The sequence below is a fragment of the Epargyreus clarus genome, unplaced genomic scaffold (genome assembly GCF_041222505.1).
Source record: "Epargyreus clarus isolate Ecla_fem2 unplaced genomic scaffold, WU_Ecla_fem_2.2 ptg000003l, whole genome shotgun sequence".
NCBI classification, from domain to species: domain Eukaryota; kingdom Metazoa; phylum Arthropoda; class Insecta; order Lepidoptera; family Hesperiidae; genus Epargyreus; species Epargyreus clarus.
In genome coordinates, this window is record NW_027332211.1 from 13,134,081 (window position 1) to 13,147,584 (window position 13,504).

Below are 13,504 nucleotides of genomic sequence, written 5' to 3' on the forward strand. Positions count from 1 at the left end.
ATTTTCAATGTTTAACCCGAGGTTCGAGTTCCGAGTGAATATTTTACCGGTACATACAAGTTCTCCCGTAACAAGTTGTTTGTTCACTTTGTAAGGATTTCCACGTATGCGAGAACTTGTACTCATACGTCAACTACTCATACACATCGTCATATGTCTTACCGCTAAACTTTTTCTACCTTATTTCATGTAGGAATGCCGTGTTCTAGTTTGAAGGGTACATTTCCTTTTTAAGGTATTTTATGTTAGTCGTCAGGATTAGCAAAGAATCCATATTGAATTTGAATTTTTTCTTCTATAAGGGATCGATTATAGATATTTCTGAGCGTTAGTGACCTGTTAATAACGGGAGTACTGCATACTCTTTTGCTTTCTTTACACAAAACATAGGCAATAGAATATGCCTCTAACTTACGTAGTAACTATTTATTAATCTGTGCTCTATCTGAAAGCAAATAGGACGGAAGTGAACTTGATCACAGATGCGCTATACCGGAGGAAATGCGAAATTCATTATTATTATTAGAATAATTTACTTCCCCATAAAGATTAGAAGAAGCTGTGCAGATAATCCTAACACATAATTGCCGTGGTGGTAGTTACTGCTACTCCCTACACGAGTTCCACCTTCTTCAAACAAAATAGCACATTTCTTAAAACCTACAGCTAGCCCGACATGATTACGAGTAAACATTTCTTACGCAAACACGTTCCTTGCTAACGAGATGTTTGTTTACTTTGCAATCCCTTCCTCGTACACATCCTATAGTTCATCAAGGTATTCACGAAGACAGGTGTTTCGCAGACCCACCGAGCGCTTCCCTGAATGCTATTTTTAGTTGCTACTAAATTTATGTAATTCATTTTCAATATATTGATTAAGTTTTATGCATTCTTGTTGGGTTGCGTAACGACTATTTACATTATTTGGTCGATATGATTGTGTTGTAATTGCTTTTAATTCCGATTTTTGCTTCATATTTCTTTGGTATTTTAAAAGTTCATCAGATATCCGAAAATGCTTATAAAACTTGCATTACGAGTTATTACATTACTATCTTACAAGTTATGTAATTTAAAAATGAATAAAACCACAACATAACAACTATATTTTGTGGTAAAAGTCCAATAAGTAGCATTTTAGTTAATTAGTAACTTAGTTTTGCCGATAAACTTGTTTAATGATTTCGGTACCTTTGTCGTCTTCTCTGTTTTATTCAGTCGTAAGATTTTCGTTTGTTCATTTTGCAATATTAATACTACAGTTCTACATAGCATATTTTATTATGCTTATTGAAGAGCATTATAGATTGAAAGTATACAGACTTGCGATGAGAACTGGATAAGGATTAATGAAAACCAACATAGTAACAGCTGTGCCTGACGATCTCGCTTTGATGACGCCGCTGCTCATATTACGATACGTTGCTACGGAGTATATTACTTTAATCGCTTTTAAAGTTATAAAATTCAGACGTATGTGCAACATTTTATGCAAAATTATGATTTGGAAACCATAATATCAATATTAATAATAGAAGACGTCGGCTGCTGCTGTCGTTGGAACTTTTTTATATTTCACCTTTGAACAGAGGTTTCTCCCTACAAGAAGTGAAGTCCTTGACTATATGCTTCTATGTTCTTTGCAGTTTGGTAGAGATTAAAATAATTAACAACTTGTTTTAATAGTGAAGTAACCTATCGCCAGGATATCTCTAGGTCTGGGAATGTTTTGGAGCAGCATGATGGAGCTTGCTACGAGACCACCTCAGTTGGGAGAACGACGTCACTAGCTTTGCACCTAAAAGGGGGTAGCAACCACCAATCCACCAAAATGCTTTAAATCTTCTCATTCTGTAGTAAGACTATCAAGAAGTAATATTTAATTGTTACTTGAATTGTGTGTAACAGTTTATTTATACTGTTTGATACTTTTTTTATTAAACATATTTAGTTATGCATTCTACCCATAGAAGCGTGCAAAAGTGTATAATTTCGCCAGGCAGGTATTGTATTGTGTAATTTGATCTGCGATTCGGTCAGGTGTTTCCGATAACGACGAAAATGTAACTGCCGTGTTGCAAAGCAGTGAAAAGCAGTACCAACTGCACTTAGGGTTGCCAATTTTAAATTGTAAAATTTTGATTTATTTCTGGTTCGTACTTTTTTTTCATATTAAGACGACCTAACCAATTTTAACCACTCTTTATACGTAAACTGCATCTTATTTACTGAGCATATTTAATTTAAGGACTTCTGAAAATTTAGAGAGTAAGAATTCTGAGGCTGAATACCATTTTAAAGTTGAATATCGTTTTTAGTTCCCAAATTATGTAATCAAGATTTAATTAAATTAAACTTTTAGCTTCAGAAATCGTTTTATTGGGTTAAGGTCCTTCGAGACCATAAGCCATAGTTTTTAAAATAAATTTGTGAAAATCAAACAATTAACTCAAGATCTAATTGTTGTTTGCTGCTATTCAATTATAATCTGCTATAAATAACACGGTGGCAACCCTATACCGGTTTCGTATGCCTAATTCATTGATAGCCATGACGGAGGACGAAACAGGAGACTCAATTCGACCAGGATGAGCCGTGCAAATTCAATTGTATGTAAGGTCAAGCCTAATTCACAACGGCACCAGATGTGAGTTTGAATATCTTTTTACCGCCCCATTCGGGTAGTTATAATAAAAATAAATACTTTGTTAATTGTTTACGACACACGTGTAGGGGCGGCATCATACCGGTCTGAAGCGTAAAGTGTTCCGGGTTTGATCCCCGGCCAGATATCTGTATGATGAATTTAGATATCTGTTCTGGGTCTGGGTGTTTATGTATTCGTCTTTGTGTGTGTCTATGACCCATGATAGAGCGAACCTTAGTGTATGAGAGTATAAAGCGTCTTCTTTTTTTAAACGTTGTAAACGTTCAAGTTCTAGAAATGTGTATTTAAAATAGTACTTTTGTATATATTATTTTGTATATATTTTGTATATACTAAATTATATGGATATTTTAATTATTTTTCTTATATGGCATTTTAAGTAGATGCTACATTTGTAATAATTTTATTTAAATCGTTTTACAGCAAAGTATTTTTTGCCGCCTAACAACAAGGTCTTGTTTGATGACGATAATTGATAAAAGATATATTACAATTATTTCTTGCGGAAAAAAGATAAGTTATTTCGGTTTCTTATGGAATAAATTAAGTATAATTTGAGTAATAAAATGTTTGTATAATTTAAGAAAATTATATGGGACGATTTTCCTTTAGGGTATTCTAATATAATTTTACTTATTAGACTTTGAATGTAACTACTTTAATAAGTTATTTTTTGCTAAGCATGAAAATTTAAAATCTACCTTTTCTTAATATTAATTATAATATTTCTCTCAATTCTGTCATACGTTTTATTTGCGTTGCTGCCATTGAAAATAAATATGCCATTTAATTAGGCATCCCATTAAAGAGCTCACTTATGTATTTACACAAGCTTACTAGTCATTATGGAAGTTGTTACTTTAAAAACAATAAGTTATTTTCAATTAAGTGCTATGTGTCATTAGTTAATTGGTAATTCAATTAGATAATCACCAAACAACAGACAAACAAACATGGGAAACAATTAGAGAACTTTCTTGTGACAATTAAAATGATTAAATAACAATTTAGTAGAAAAATAGATCACTAGGGTGTCTTTAGTTTTGTTAAGATTAATCTAAGAATTATTTTAGGGGATGTTGCTTTTTTGTAAAAAATAACAATTACAGGAAAACTACCTACATTAGGTTTTCACTACGTACATATATTCTATTTTCAACAATAATACTTAATTTTAAGGTGGTAGAAACCTCTGTGCTTCAACTCTGAAGGCGCCACCACCACGCCCAATAACAGCAGTGTTAACTGTTTTCTGGTTTGAAGGGGGTTTGAAGGGGGTTGAAGGGTGTGGTAAGGGAGATTATTGATATACTTACTTACCGGAGCATTCCAACTTAGTCATCAGAGGTAGCAGCGCATATGTTACCAACCTCAAGTAGGAATCTTAATTTTAACTGGGGTTGAGAGTGAAATGATCATGGGCGGCATAGCCACTTACTGTCAGGTATTACAAAAAAATAATCATTTCATTATTTCAATACGTGTTTTCCTCTTTTCAGTTAATTTTATATTTTATAATAATTTGTATATAATACTAAATGATTGAATGTTTCCTTTACGTAGCACTGGGGTGTGAGATCAATACTTACGTATGTTACACGTAGCATGTAGAAAAACCTAAATGAATATTGTAAGTATTCGCAATATTCTTGCGTAAAATGTACGTTTAATAATGCTACCTTATGCTTAATTTAAATTTAAATCGTTTGTTCAAATGAGTTAAAGTGATGTAGGTACTTTTAATTTTTGGGAAATAAATAATATATTTTATATGTTTATATTAACACTGTCTGTAACTTTGATATTTTAGTAAGGTTAATGCAATTATTAACACTTTATAAGTAAATATACGTAGTTTTATCGAGGCTAATGCAATATACAGAAAATACATAAATAATTGAGATAATAATCAATAAAATGATTTTTTCAATGACGATATATCTACTTTATACGTACGCGTTTAATATACAAGTTTATGTTATTAATCTTTATTCCACTCTGTAGGTACTTTATTCTCTTAATGCACGTTATCAATATTCAATCTATCCGTTGTTTACTTCAAGTTGGTAGAACCCTTTGTGGTACGACTGCGGCGGCGCCACCATACGTATTTCTGCCTCATAAAAGCAGTATTAAGCGCTGCTGTGTTCTGGGTTGGAGGGTGTGGCAGGGGGAAATACTTATTCGAGGCGTTCCAGCCTAGTCCTCAGGGATAGCGGTGCACTTGTGGCCGATCTTCGGTAGGAATATCTAATCCAATCTGGGATTGATTACGGATGTCCAAGGGCGGCAGTAGCCACTTACCATCAGGTGGACTGCATGTTCGTCTGCTATTCCTATATTATAAAAAATCTACCAAAGATTTTAAGTTGACAATTTCTATTAGGCAGGAATACCCAAGTATGTGCGTATTCACATAAAAACACATTATCTTCTCCTGCATGAAACAACAATGAATGTTGTGACGTCACGTAATATGTACGTATGTATAAAGACCGTGAATAAGCCACTAAGCGTGAAATTATTACACGTGCTAATAAAACGTTCTTCATTGCTTAGTAACAGTGTTTTAGGGTTCTGTAGCTAAAGGGAAAAAACGGAACTCTAACTAAGTTTCCGGTGTCTACCCGTCTGTCAAAGAGCTCTATTATTCTTAAACCGTAATAGATAAACATTAATTTTTACACAGTATGTTTTGGCCTCTATAACATAACATAGGTGCTAAAATATTAAATAATAGTAAATGAAGGGGTCACTCTATTAATAATCAACTATATAATTCAGCCTTCCAAAAATCGTAATTTGATAACTTCTAGTACTGAGGTTGTCAAATGACGACCTGTGATAGGCTAAACATTGGATAGATTAAATATTTAGTAGTTCCGGGACCAGAATAGGGCTACGGTATCTCCTGCCTGTCGTAAGAGGCGATTAAAAGGGGCTTTCGGGGTTGCGGGCGGCAAGAGTGGGAGCTCGAACCGCCCGGACTGCGACCCCGGACGGCGGACGGCGGTATGTGTGGTCGCATATCGTCGTATACACCAGACGGTGTGGTGATACAAACTCACCTGGGCGGAGCCCGACGGGGCAGTGCGCTGAGAGGACTCCGGTCGCGTTCCTTTGGAGATCCCGGAGTCCTCTACGCAGCGCCGAGGACGGACACCGGGGGGGCTTTAGTGCGGTAATAGTCCCACATAACCCCGTGTCCCTCCCACGGCACCGGGTACCTTTTGATGGGCTATATAGTTACTATGTGGAGGTACTTACATTTTCAATACTTTGTTAAATTAAACAACACACAGTAAAGCATTTGTAGCTATATTGAGGGCTAAGTTCGTCAAATATTGGTATCCCTTTAAATATCCACATTTCAAATCAAAACACAGCAGCAGTTAAGGCCGTTCATGTAAAGTAAACATAAATATGATAAGTATGGTGGAAACCATCGGTGTCGTCCAATAAGGGGAAGATACAACTCTTTTATGTTATTATTTCATTTTTGTACAGAGAAATAAACTGAAACGTCTGTATCCATCAGCTTTTTAAGATCCACTGCTGAACATATGCCTGCCCTATGGAAACACCCCGTAAAGCAGTAAGTAAGATCGAAGTTTTGTTAATTGCATAAGTTAAGCAACATAGTGATATCGTAAACCGAATCACTTTAGTATTTTTACACTCCACTGATCAGAAATGAGGGGAAAACGACGATTTATTGTTATTCGTTACATCTATTTATAAGGAAGTTGTTTGACTGTGAGCGAGTAACGGAGCGATTAGCGTGTGTGGTGTTCTCTTCCACGACAGGTCTATAAAACGTCGTCGTCACAAGCTAATATTATTTTTTGCTCAAATATAGAACAACCTCAAAGCTGTTTTAGTTAGTAAGTGTAATTATTTGTTACATAATGTTTATAAATTTGTACCTACGTAGGAACGCTGTATTTCGTTATTGTGTTCTGTATATACAATATTATAAAATTATAAAATTCGTATAGTACCATTGAATTTAAAATTATAATTATTTAAACGCGTAGCTCATGCCTATTAATCTAAATGTTTTTCTGTATATTTGTTTTCAAAATAAAGATCTGTAAAATACATTGTGTAATGTGAATAAGGAAACAAGTAATAAAATTTAACCCTCAGTGACAAATGTCAAATAAATAACAGTTATTTATAATCATGATAGATAGCAGATAAATATTATTTATATAGCGTGTATAAATGTTTGTATTCTGCGATAAAGTAGTTTATCTCTATCATTTTGTGGTCAAACAAGCCAATAGATAAATGAAACTGCGCGTTGGGGTGGAAATTTTATTGATTCTAGGGGGAAATGAGACTGTGATGTATGCCTCATGTGTGTTATAATGACATCACGGCACGTCGATTAAATTAAATGCATCCTGCAACTTCTAAGTACAATTCATTTCATGTCTTTTAATTTTTACCAGACTACGGGGGACAATCTTTATGGGGTTTTTTGTGCGTGTTTCTTTTGTATTTATCATTCTTTGGTACATTCTGCAATAGGTACAAACTGTTTGACGGAATTTCTCATATGAAGTGTCGTTGGAGAATGATTATGCCACCAGAGTAACAAAGGTTATATTTCAGTAAGTTTTCAACTCTCAAAGTATTTCTCTACCCATTTACGCAAATGCAATAAATGTTATACTTCGTGGCATATTTTTTTCCCATATGAAGTGTCGTTGGATTTGTCAAATTGTTCCCACAATGCCTAAGTACCTAGGTAATGCATTCTGCCTGCCTGCGGCCTGCGGGAGTAGGTTTTATTCCTCTATCTTCTTCAGGTCATCCATCCCTCTGTAATCCTTTTGCTTAAAAGTGCTCGCCAATCAAGGTCCTCTTTTCCTTGTAATCACCAAAAATGTAAAAATAATTCCCATAAAGCTATGAGGATTTTTCCCCGTTACAATATGGAGATTTATGGGGAAAGTTATTTCTTTACCAAATTATTTTTAATACACATAGGTGTGTTGTATATTTTTGATTTAAAACGCATTAAGGCCAGACTACTTAGCTGGTTGTCAAATGATTGACATGCTTGCCATTTTGCTCAGGAGTTTATCATTCGTGAAAGTTCCGTTCAAATTGGTTTAACTTTTCGAGATTATTTCGTACATTATATAAAACGAGATATGGTATCATATAGATAAAAAAGTGCTTTAATAATTAATGTATGTCATATATAGATACTTTTCTTACTTATGTTTCGTATAGCCGTCTAAATTCAACCATAATCATAATGGAAAATGTTTTTTTTTTTTTAATTTATAACATTAAAGTACGTCAATAGTTAACAAATAGAACATAAACAATTGACAAAACAATTGTTAGCTTATTCATATCATTAAAATAATGCCTTTTATGTGTATTAAAAAAGAGAAGCAACGTACTAAATGTAGAATATGAGCATATTAATACATATAAGTACATCTGTTCTGTTTTCGAAAGTAAATTTCAATGGAAATTATATGAGTGAGTCAACCAATCTAACTGATCCATTTATCTTTAGGTCAATGCCACGCTACCTTCGATTGTACATAGCCTTTGATGGATAAGCGAAACCCGACGATACTTACATTTATTTAAGTACATAAGTGCATTTCCGATTTTTGTTTAAATAACAAAAATGATTGTAACAGGTAAAATATCAAGCACCTCACGCTTTTTACTCTGAATTGAATTATTATTTTAATAACTTAAATTATTTTCTAGTTTTAGTTCAATTACTAATAAAAGTGTGTTTTTTAAGCTATTATTTATTGCCTGTATTTTCTGTCTAGCAACTAAAACATAGACAGACAGTGGCGTAGCAGCATTCGACACAAATAATTTTATCATCATCAAGATTTCATCAAAAGTATAAAGTATAGAACAATTATCTCAATGCTTTGGATTAAAATACGCAACGCTAACGACATTAACCACTACCAATCACATAATAGAAGACATGTTATGAAAACACTCAAGCAAAACAACGTAATTCAAGCAACAACAAGTCCACCAAACATTTCGTAGGCGTGCAGAAGGAAGTCGATGATTCTGAAGTAGGCCGGAGTAATTGTGCCACCGTGGTAAGATTAGGGTTGTCATCCCCAAAAATAGAAAATAACTCTGGGGCACTCGATCTTATGACCTGACATTTTAGTAATGCCCTGCCTTATTCTACTATACTAGTGGAAAATATATTTGGCGACTTACTAAATCGACTGCCGTAGATTGCCATGTTTGGAAAAAATGATTTTTTGAAAAAAATCTATTAAAGTTTTAAGTCTGCATTTTTATGTACACACACTTTTGTTAGCAATTAGAAAAAAAATTAAATAGGAGTAAACTAAAATTTTCATCCGCTAGTAGGTATATTTTTTCCATCGGGCGCGAGACATTATATTTTGGTTGGTTAAAATTTGGAGCCGTCAGAAACCATAAGTATCCTAGAATTATTTATGCCATCAGTGTAACAAAGGCTAATTGTACAGTACGTTTTCAACTCTACGTATTTCTCCCCCATTTAAACAAATTTAATGCAAAATTGTTATAGTACTATATTTGTTATAGAGGTATATTTATTCTACCTCTTTGTTATAAAAACAGCTATGGCGGGAACCTAGCAACCCTATGCGAGCATCGTATAAGATTATCCGTTTCCAGCTACTTTTATCTTACAAATGTGACAATTACCGCTGTTATCGTTCGACGACACGTAGTGAAAAACACTAGAACGTGAGTTACGTCGTTTACCTCTTGACATCCATTCTGTAATTATACTATTTCCATTTCTTTATTTTCTCAATGACAGATCGACGCCCATGTCATTTTGTGTTTTTTACGTTAAAATGTCACACAGATAATACTGTACTTCATGGACAGGTAGTGATGTGCTACACATAATGATTACTATAGGAGCTATAACAATAAACGTAACACGATAATAAACCCGTTTTTTTACAAAATGTAAGAAACTAAACTACTGCCGGATACTTTTGTACAAGTTTATTATAATATAATTTGACATATACTTATAATATTATATTTCATTACAAGATGTTACACGTATATTTTTGATTGATAATGCCTACTTCTTTAAAATTTTCGAAGCTGTTGTAAAATAACTAGGTATAGGTAGGTACTCGACAATGAAACGAAATAATTAATACGACAAGTAATCTTTATTTATTTATATTAATCAAAATTTGATGAATCGTCATTGTCACACGATGAGCTCTCCTCAACATTTATTAAAAGTTCCTGTTCTTGTGTATTTCCCAGTAAATTGTCTTATTTTTCTTACGGCGTAAGCTTGTTGTATTTGTCTTTGTTCAAAATACTACAAAGAACTGTCATCGAGAAAACAAAGAAATGGAAATAGTATAGCAATGCGTTACGTTAAAGGACTCTGATTTGAAATTATTATTGGAATTTCAAATTTTCAAAATTTTCTAATTTTCTGTTTTCATTTCATTTCATTATAGAAATTATAATAATCACAATCACCGTTACGTATAACATTTACGATAATTAAAATCACTCTAAATTTCCTACTAATCCATAGGTCGAGGCACACGGTAGCATGTCAGACAAGTTCTAAAAAATGAACTGGAGCAGCAGTACTGTGTGTTATATTACATGGACCATTTGGAACTTTTGACCCTTTAACAACTCAAAATCTGTTTTATATGTAAGTAAGACAGGTCCTGCCACATTGTACAGACATATGATTTTAAAAAATGATTTAATTATATTATTGTATCGAATACCATTGCTTTAATACGTTAACCAAATACCTAGTTCTTTCCAAAAACATCTAAATATTGATCTAATTAATTATGCTGATATAATTTACATAATGATTGGATTATTGGAAATAATTGGACCGTCTTAAATAATTAGGCTATCATAATTAAAATGAATCACTTGAAAAGTTTAAGATACAAGTTTCTATTGCAGGTAAATGGGTAGGTACCTATATGCGGGGCCTGAAAATAATATAATAACACTTTGAAGAAATAAACGAGTGGCTTAATCGTAACTTGTGAAAACACTTTATTTTATTACAAATAAATATTACATCTTTATGTTATTAACATGTTATTTTTCCTTACATTGTACTAAGGTAAAATAAACAGCAAAGAATAGCTGCACCCCATCATGATTTAACATTGGAAGGTTATCTTATCTGTTTATAACTTTTTACAAATCAACAAAGTACTGTCGATCGATTGAATAAACAGAAATCCATATATGCAGAGAATACACGTTACACAAACATTTATAGATGCAAGACTATGAAGGTCTTTCTTTGTGCCTTTCTGAAGTTATTGCATACATAGATACCTTTACCAATACTTTCCAAGGTATTCATAAAAATAATGCAATAAGTGGATGTACTCGTATAATTGCATATGATTTCAAAAGAAGTGTATTTTACAAAGCTTGTTTACGTACTTATTTGTGTGAACTGATTTGGATGGGAATTTCATTCAACTTGAAACGATTCTATGGAGCATATGAAATACTTAAAGGCATTTTTATCTTTTTTCTTTCTTTACTATGATAATATGTTTTGAAGCATATGTACCTATGTAAAATGTTCATTTTTTGGCTTGCGTTGCAGTCCAAACAGCTTGATGGATTTTAACAATAAATGAGTTGTCATTGTATTAGATAAAATGGATTCTATAAATTCTATAGTTTATCTTATCCATCTATCTTTAATATCTTTCTATATATAATCTTATAGTTTACCTCAAATCTCTGGAGTTTCAGCGCAATAATCGAAAAATTATGAAGAGGATAGAGCCGCGCGGTTAAGCTTGTTTACACATATTATATCAAGTAAGGTAATAAAGTTAAGTAAGCGTAAGTCAAGGTAAACGTAAACCAGTGTTGCACTAGTGTAACCTTATCTTTACGTAACTATCTCTGCGGCATCATTTTTACCACAACTTTTTTTTTAATTTTTTTATTTTTTTAGCAGAAGTCAATGACTAAAAAGCATTGCTTTTTAAACAACTAAATGTTTAGTTAGGTAGCTATTTTTATCTATATTTCGTTTACTAGGTTATGCTCGTGACTTCAGAATAATGATTGAATTAGTAGAATTATTGTTGTAACATTTTAAGTATTAAGAGTTAATGAGTTAAGAGAATAACTTTATTTTTTTAGAACTCAGTATTTACGGGTTTAACAATTTTTGAAGGCATGTACTGTAAAAAATATGATATTATTCTAACTTCCACATCTAGTTACTAAAAGTTACTTCAGTAGCATCAAAGATAACCTATCAGTAAATTTGTTGAACCACTAAATTATATTTTCAATTTGCCGTCACAGGAGTCAAATCTCAAAGCGTCTGTTGCTATCATGGCCGAGACGTTTAAATGCCTCGTTATATTGACAATCGCGTCCCTCGAGGGTATTCAGAGCCAGTCTGCCTACTTTTTGTGGTTGGTCTCTTTGATAATAACTGTCTGACCTCGACGATCCGAAGTTCTTAGAAAAAATTAGACAACCAAAAACAGTGAAGCTATCACACAACTAAAATCATTCATTGGAAGTATATTTATTCGTCCTCTGAATAAATTACAAAACAGACAATGCTAAGTAGGGAAGTGTAGTGTACTCAATAATTTAGCGTCACAAGTAATTTTCATGAAATGTTAACGCTGTGAAATTGAAACTTGTGCTGTATAACGAAACGTGACTTGGTTTTTGCTGTGCAATTAATTTCTTTTAATGTTTTTGGTTAATAAGTAAAATGTAGTTATGTTAATGCATTTGGATTTTAATTACCTCTTTTAAATATTATACTTTTCTGATGTATATTTGCTTGGTGTCACTGTCTTGGGCTAGTTACTTGATTCTAATACAGATTAGGTTATTAGTAATTTGATACGCCCTGTTATGACATTGAAACCTTAGGATCTACTGAGGTGTGTCTCAAAACTCAAACCAAAAATCATATTTATGAAAAAATGTATCCTCATCCAAAAAGTTACAGTCTTAAATTCAAATTCTATTGCAATAAATGTTACTGACTCTAATTCGCGTCATTAATAATCAATCTTTCAAAGGTTTTACCTATAAAAGATTGAAATTTGACCATTCCCGGCTAAAAAAAATCACAAATTTCGATCTTATCGATAAAAAGTCGTAAGACAACAAGAGATTTAGAAATGATGATAATTAGCGCAGATAATTACATCAAAGCACACATGCGTCACAGTAGCGTCAACAATCTCCATAAATTAAAAAATATCGCGAAATAAAGAGAACAAGAACAGAACTGGTAGTTAATATACTTGTAATACAAACTGGATGTTGAAAAATAATAAAAGACTCGCAAGACATCTGGTCAATGGTCGTGGGGTTTTGGCAATAAGAAAAAGGCTAGATAATAATTTATATAGCGAATGCTGGTGGTGCGGGTCTCGTACGATGTAGTAGTGCACCTCGTACAACCGGTATTTCTTCTACAGACACCGTGTCTCTTATCTGTTACAGTTTTGGGGTCAGAATTACCGACACTACACCGTGTTCAGGGGCGGCAACTGGTTTAGTTTGTACTTCGCGGTTCGGTCTCAAGAAACTTATCATTATTGTAATCTGATTTGGAATCAATTTTAAAATAATATGAATATCGTTAGATAAGTGCATAATGTAAGTTTCATTTGAAAATAATTCTTCGGCCGTCCTGTCTATTTTAGTTGTCCTTCATTTTCTAGAAGTTTTTTTTACTTTAATTGACTATAATTATAGTGTTTCCGTTATCAAATCGTTTAATAGACATCGTACGATAAATTA